This window comes from Triticum aestivum, chromosome 7D (assembly GCF_018294505.1).
Source record: "Triticum aestivum cultivar Chinese Spring chromosome 7D, IWGSC CS RefSeq v2.1, whole genome shotgun sequence".
NCBI lineage: Eukaryota > Viridiplantae > Streptophyta > Magnoliopsida > Poales > Poaceae > Triticum > Triticum aestivum.
The window spans coordinates 561,400,920-561,407,903 of NC_057814.1; positions in this window are offsets into that span (position 1 = coordinate 561,400,920).

A 6,984-nucleotide genomic window follows, 5' to 3' on the forward strand; every position below is an offset into this window, starting at 1 on the left:
TAAGCCATATCCGGGTCTTAAGCCCATCTTTGGCCCACCGTCTTCAAGCTTGGCGCCGGGCTTCTGGCAATTACCATATGAGTAACCCGGCCCCTCCTGGCGGGTGACTCTAAGGTCTATATCCTCAACAGATGCCGATGATTGGCTCATGGACATCAACAAGCATTTTGAATGTAGCAATGTCAGGCCTGAGGATTTTGTCAAGTTTGCTTCTTTTCAGCTCAAGGACCAAGCTGCTGATTGGTATCAACAATACAAAGATTCCAGAGGAGGTCGTGTGATCACTTGGACTGACTTCTGTCGGGACTTCAAAGCTCACCACATTCCACAAAGTGTTGTTGAGAGCAAGCGTGAGGAGTTCCGCAGTCTCAAGGAAGGCAACATGTCTGTGTATCAATTCAACATCCAGTTTCAGAAACTTGCTCGCTTCGCTAAACAAGACGTTCCTGATGAAAAGAGCATGATCTATCACTTCAGAGGTGGCCTTAGAGAGGATCTGCAGTTAGCTCTCGTTCTTGTTGAGCCTACTGAGTTTGATCAATTCTACAATATGGCACTGAAGCAAGAGGCTGCTCAGCTCAAGTGTGAGGCTTCTAAGAAGAGAGTCAGGGACGCAGTTCAATCTTCTTCTTCCTCACTAGTGGCTGCTAAGCAACAGAAGTTCTGGTTGCCTCCTCCTCCTCCATTTCGTCAGCCTTACCAGCAGAAGAACAAAGGTGGCCATGGATCTTCCCACTCTTCCAACTCTGGCTATCAGAACAAGTCTCAGAATCAAGCTCCCAAGTCGAATGCTCCTTATCACCGTCCAATCTCAGAGGTGACTTGCAACAAGGGTTAGCAGAAAGGTCACTATGCTAACAAGTGCTTCAACCAAAGGCGTCTTCCGCCTCCTCCTCCTGTCAGATCTTCCAGCAATGCAGTGGTCAAGCATAATTCCAAGTTTGCAAAGGTGAACATGATGAATGCAGCTCAAGCAGAGGAATCTACTGATGTGATAATGGGTAATCTTCCACTTAATGATATTCCTGCAAAAGTTCTTTTTGATACTGGTGCATCTCTTTCTTTCATTTCGAGACCTTTTGTTGCCAAGCATGAGTTTGTGACGGAAAATATTCCTATCCCGTTGAAGATTGTGTCACCGGGTAAGCAAATGACATCTAATAATTGTGTCCCGTATGTTTCTATCAAGATGGGGAACTATAAATTTCTGTCTAAACCAGTTGTTCTTGGTGACTCGGATATTGATCTTGTTCTCGGGATGGACTGGCTTTCTAAGCACAAGGTTCAACTTGATTGTGCTGCCAGGGAAATTCAATTGACACACTCTTCTGAGGATGTGATTATCTATGCCGCTCGTGATGAAACCATTCGGTTATTTTCTCTTAATGAGAAGGGCAAATTGAATGCCATCTCTCAAATTCCAGTTGTTTGTGAGTATCAAGATGTCTTTCCAGAAGAGCTTCCGGGTATGCCTCCTCACCGGCCAGTTGAGTTCGTTATCGATCTTGAGCCGGGCACTGAACCCGTTTGCAAGCGTCCATACAAGCTTGGACCCAAGGAGCTGAAGGAATTGAAGAAACAGCTCGATGAACAAGAGCGTCTAGGTTTGATCAGACCGAGTTCATCTCCATGGGGTTGTGGTGTTCTTTTTGTCCAGAAGAAAGATGGCACGGACCGACTTTGTGTCGACTACCGTCCATTGAACAAGAAGACAATCAAGAACAAGTATCCACTTCCCAACATCAATGAGCTATTCGAGCAACTCAAAGGTGCTAAAGTATTCTCCAAGCTTGACCTTCGTATGGGTTATCATCAGATTCGCATTCGTGAAGAAGATATTCCCAAGACAGCATTCAGAACAAGCTTTGGTTCTTATGAATATACTGTCATGTCTTTCGGCCTTGTCAATGCTCCTCCAACATTCTCTCGGATGATGAATTTCATCTTCAACCCCTATACCAATGAATTCGTTCTGGTGTATCTCGATGATATCTTGGTCTTCTCCAAGAATAAGAAGGATCATGCCAAACATTTGCGATTGGTGCTCGACAAGCTCAGAGTATCAATTCTATGCGAAGTTCTCAAAATGTGAGTTTTGGCTCGATGAAGTTCTTTACCTTGGTCACATCATCTCTGCCAAGGGCATCGCTGTTAATCCCGAGAAGGTGTCCGCAATTGTGAATTGGGAACCTCCTCAGAATGTCAAGCAGCTCCGCAGTTTTCTTGGTCTTGCAAGCTATTGCCGAAGATTCGTTGAGAATTTCTCTAAGATTGCAAAGCCTCTTTCCAACCTCCTCCAGAAGCATGTGAAGTATGTTTGGTCTCCTGAGTGTGACATTGCTTTCAACACTCTCAAAGAGAAACTAGTCACAGCTCCAGGCTTAACTCCTCCTGACGAATCCAAGCCATTTGAAGTTTTCTGTGATGCTTCTCTTCAAGGTCTCGGTGCTGTGTTAATGCAAGAGAAGAAAGTTGTGGCCTATACCTCTCGTCAGTTGAAGCCCAATGAGAAGAACTACCCCACTCACGATCTTGAGTTGGCGGCAGTTGTCCATGCATTAATAACGTGGATACATCTCTTGTTGGGAAGAAAAGTGGACATATTCACCGATCACAAGAGTCTCAAGTACATCTTCACTCAGCCCAACCTCAACCTCAGGCAGACTCGATGGGTCGAAATGATTCAAGAGTACAATCCGAGTATTGAATATACTCCAGGCAAAGCCAATGTCATTGCAGATGCTTTGAGCAGGAAGGCTTATTGCAACAGCTTAATTCTCAAGCCATTCCAACCGGATCTTTGTGAAGCTTTCCGCAAGCTGAATCTCCAAGTTGTTCCTCAAGGCTTTCTTGCCAACCTCATAGTCTCTCCTACTTTGGAAGATCAAATTCGTGAGGCACAACTCCTGATACCATGGTGAAGAAGGTGAAACGTGGTATCGACAAGGGTCTTTCCAAATACAAGTGCTATCGCATTGATGACAGAGACACTTTATTCTTCGAGGACCGGATTGTGGTTCCTAAAGGTGATCTAAGGAAAGTCATTCTGAACGAGGCGCACAATTATCTTCTTTCCATTCATCCTGGAAGTACGAAGATGTACCATGACCTCAAGCAGTCGTATTGGTGGACTCGAATGAAGCGAGAAATCGCTCAATTCGTGAATGAATGTGATGTCTGTCGAAGAGTGAAAGCAGAATACCAATGACCAGCTGGTCTCCTCCAACCTCTTGCTATCCCAGAGTGGAAGTTTGATCATATCGAAATGGACTTCGTGACTGGTTTTCCCAAGTCCAAGCGTGGAAATGATGCTATCTTCGTTGTCATTGACAAGCTTTCTAAAGTGGCTCATTTCCTTCCAATCAAAGAATCTATCACAGCAGCTCAGTTGGCAGAGTTATACACCTCCAGAATTGTCTCCTTGCACGGCATTCCACAATTGATTTCTTCAGATCGTGGAAGCATCTTCACCTCTAAGTTCTGGGACTCCTTTCAGAAGGCCATGGGCACAAATATTCGCTTCAGCACAGCTTTCCATCCTCAAACTAGTGGCCAAGTCGAGCGAGTCAATCAAATTCTTGAAGATATGCTCAGGGCTTGTGTCATTTCCTTTGGCATGAAATGGGAAGATTGTCTTCCATATGCCGAATTCTCCTACAACAACAGCTTCCAAGCAAGTTCGGGCAAGGCCCCATTCGAGATCCTCTATGGCAGAAAGTGTCGTACTCCTCTCAATTGGTCAGAGACTGGTGAACTCCAAGTTCTTGGCAATGACTTAATCACTGAAGCTGAAGAAATGTGTAAAGTCATCCGTGAAAATCTCAAAGCCGCGCAATCGCGCCAGAAGAGTTACTATGATAGTAAGCACCGTGATGTGGCTTTCGAGATCGGAGACCATGTCTACCTCCGCGTCTCTCCAATGAAAGGCACTCGTCGCTTCGGTATCAAAGGGAAGCTTGCCCCTAGATACGTGGGTCCTTTCAAGATCATTGGCAAAAGAGGAGACCTCGCCTATCAACTTGAGCTTCCCTCCAACTTCGCGAACATGCACGATGTGTTCCACATGTCACAGCTCCGCAAGTGCTTCAAGACGCCTGAGCGCACCATCAACTTCGAAGAGATTGACCTCCAAGAATATCTATCTTATCATGAGCACCCCGTTGCTATTCTTGAAGAAACTGAGCGCAAGACTCGCAACAAGTCAATGAAATTCCTGAAAGCGAAGTGGTCGCACCATTCCGACCGAGAAGCCACCTGGGAACGCGAGGACCATCTCCGTTCCGAATATCTGGAGTTCTTTCAATCCTAGATCTCGGGACGAGAACCTCTCGTAGTGGTGGAGTGTTGTAACACCCCGGATGTAACTTTCCATATTTGTAACTCCAACTCTTGCCATTTTCGTCTTTGTGTTATGATATTCCCTTCGTGGTCGGGTTTTGTCTTTCGTTTTGCATTTTGTTCTTGTCATACATCTCATATCATGTCATCATGTGCATTGCATTTGCATACGTGTTCGTCTCATGCATCCGAGCATTTTCCCCGTTGTCCGTTTTGCAATCCGGCGCTCCCCTCTTGCTTTCTTTTCGTGAGCGGGTGTTGAACGTTCTCGGAACGGACCGAGGCTTGTCAAGTGGCCTTGGTATACCACCGGGAGACCACCGGTCAAGTTTCGTTCCATTTGGAGGTCGTTTGGTACTCCTACGGTTAACCGGGTAACCGCAGATGCCTTCTGTGTGTTGCAGCAAAAACCCCTCTCTAAACAGCCCAAAACCCCTCCAAGTCATCTCCATGCTCTAGGTCGTTCGATCATGATCGTGTGGGCGAAAACCGCACCTCATTTGGACTCTCCTAGCTCCCTCTATCCATATAAATGTGAGACCCCCCGAAATTCCCGCAGTCCAAAAGCCTAACCCGCTCCTCCGCGCCGACGGACGTGTCCGCCCGGGGCCGGACACATCGGCGCCGCCGCCCGCCGCCACTCTCGTGCTGCCACGTGGCAACCCGCCGCCGCACCCGCCGCGGCCCGGCGAGCCCGCAGCCGGCCCCCGGGCCCGAGCCGCCGGCGCCCCGCGCTCCTCTTCCCGTACGGGCCCGCGCCCGCGCCGGCCGGCTCCGCCGCCTCGCCGCCGTCCGCCGCTCCGCCCCGCCTCCGTCGCCGCCGCGCACCACGGCGCCGCCCCCTCTTCCCCGCCGACCACCGCGCCTCCCCGAGCCCTCCTCTCCACTCCGCCGGCCTCCTCCCGTCGCAACGCCGGCAGCCCCGCCGCGCTCCGGTGAGCATCGGCCCCGATCCAGATCTGGAGACTGCCACGGTTGACCTCTCTCCCTCTCTTTTTCTCTAAGTCCCCGAGATATTTACAGTGCATGCCCATGTTCATTGCATCATAACTCTCTGAATATAGCTCTGTTTCGCTCGTGTAATATATCGAAATGTTCGTCTCGTGATGCTCTTCATTTTTTTTCCATTGCACCATGTTAATTTGAGGCCATCTTGATGCCCAAATCTCTCGTGCAGGAGTGCTAGTTGCTGTTATCTGCTGTTACTTAGCAGAACTTGAAGATTTGTTATTTTTGTTGCATTTAATCTGTGCATCTTATGGGCATGAGCTCTGCATGTGTTTTGTTGTATGCCATGCCATCTTTCCAGAGGTGTATTCCATGTATTTTTGTGATCTCTGTGGTGACTAGAACAAGCATGCAAACTAGGCCCCGTAACGTTTCTGATTTCAGGGACAGTAAATTTACCATGTCTTTGTCTGCTATTATTTTGTTGCTATGTATCCATGTGGCTACAGAGAGATCCATGCTTATTTTAGTGATGTTAAGTAAGGATGTTTTGTAGATATGGTTGTAATTGATCCATTCCTGCCCTTGTTTGCAATTATGGAGTGCCATAGCATGACTGAATCTTGCTCTACTTTTGCTATAAAATATTTCTGGCAGATTGTTTACGTGTTATTCAATTTTGCCAAGCTTGTTGTAGTTGTTTCATACATGCTATGTATTTGATCTTGCCATGGATAGCTTCATAAACATGCCATCTTGCTGTAGGTATGCTTTTGTTTGTAATGCATTGCTTTGTGATGAGTGCATCAAGCTCACCAATATGCCTTCATATTATTGTTTCTGCCATGCTCTGTTTTCTGCTAAGTCTGAAACCTGTTAACGAAACTTGCTATGTTTACATGGTTGCCATCATGTCTTCTGGCCCTTTTTGGCTTATGGTAAGTAAGGGACTTTTGTCATATTCATTTAGTAGAATACTGCCATGCCTTGTTTTGCCATGTTAAGTTCCTGTAGCATGTTCATTTCATGCTCTGAACATTGCTACCTGATGCTGTTTCAGGCATGTCCAGTAATTTCACCAAGTCTGTGAACCTGTTATCTTTTGCACTTTTGCCATGCTTATTTGAACCTGCTGTGTTGTGATCTAGCCATAGCTCAGTTTTCATCTTTTGTCAAGCTTCTCCTGTACATTACTGCCATATGCTTTGTTGCTATGTTGGAGTGCTGTAGCATTGTTACTTGTTGCATTCTATGTGCTATCATGCTGTTAATCGCAGATTCGTGTCATTCTTGTTTTGCTTGCCATTTGCAAACCGTGCATCCGTTTCCGGTGATCTTTATATCGATTTCGACCGAAATCATCTCATCTTTCCAGTGGCATGCTTGGTTTGCCAAGTTACTTCCTTGTTCATCATTTTCCTTCCGGAGCACGCATATGCATCGCATATCCCATCTCGCATATCATTCATGTTTTGCATCATGGTGCTTGTGCATTTCCCGTGGTTGATTGTGGTTCCGTTTGCTTGTGTTCTTGTTTGGGTAGAGCCAGGAGACGAGTTCGTGAACGAGGAACCTGTTGAGTACGCTTACGAGGATCAAGCTTTCGACAACTCTGAGAACCTTGCAGGCAAGATGACCACCCCTCGAAATCACTTCTATCTTTGCTTTGCTAGTTGTTCGTTCTATTGCCATGCTGCG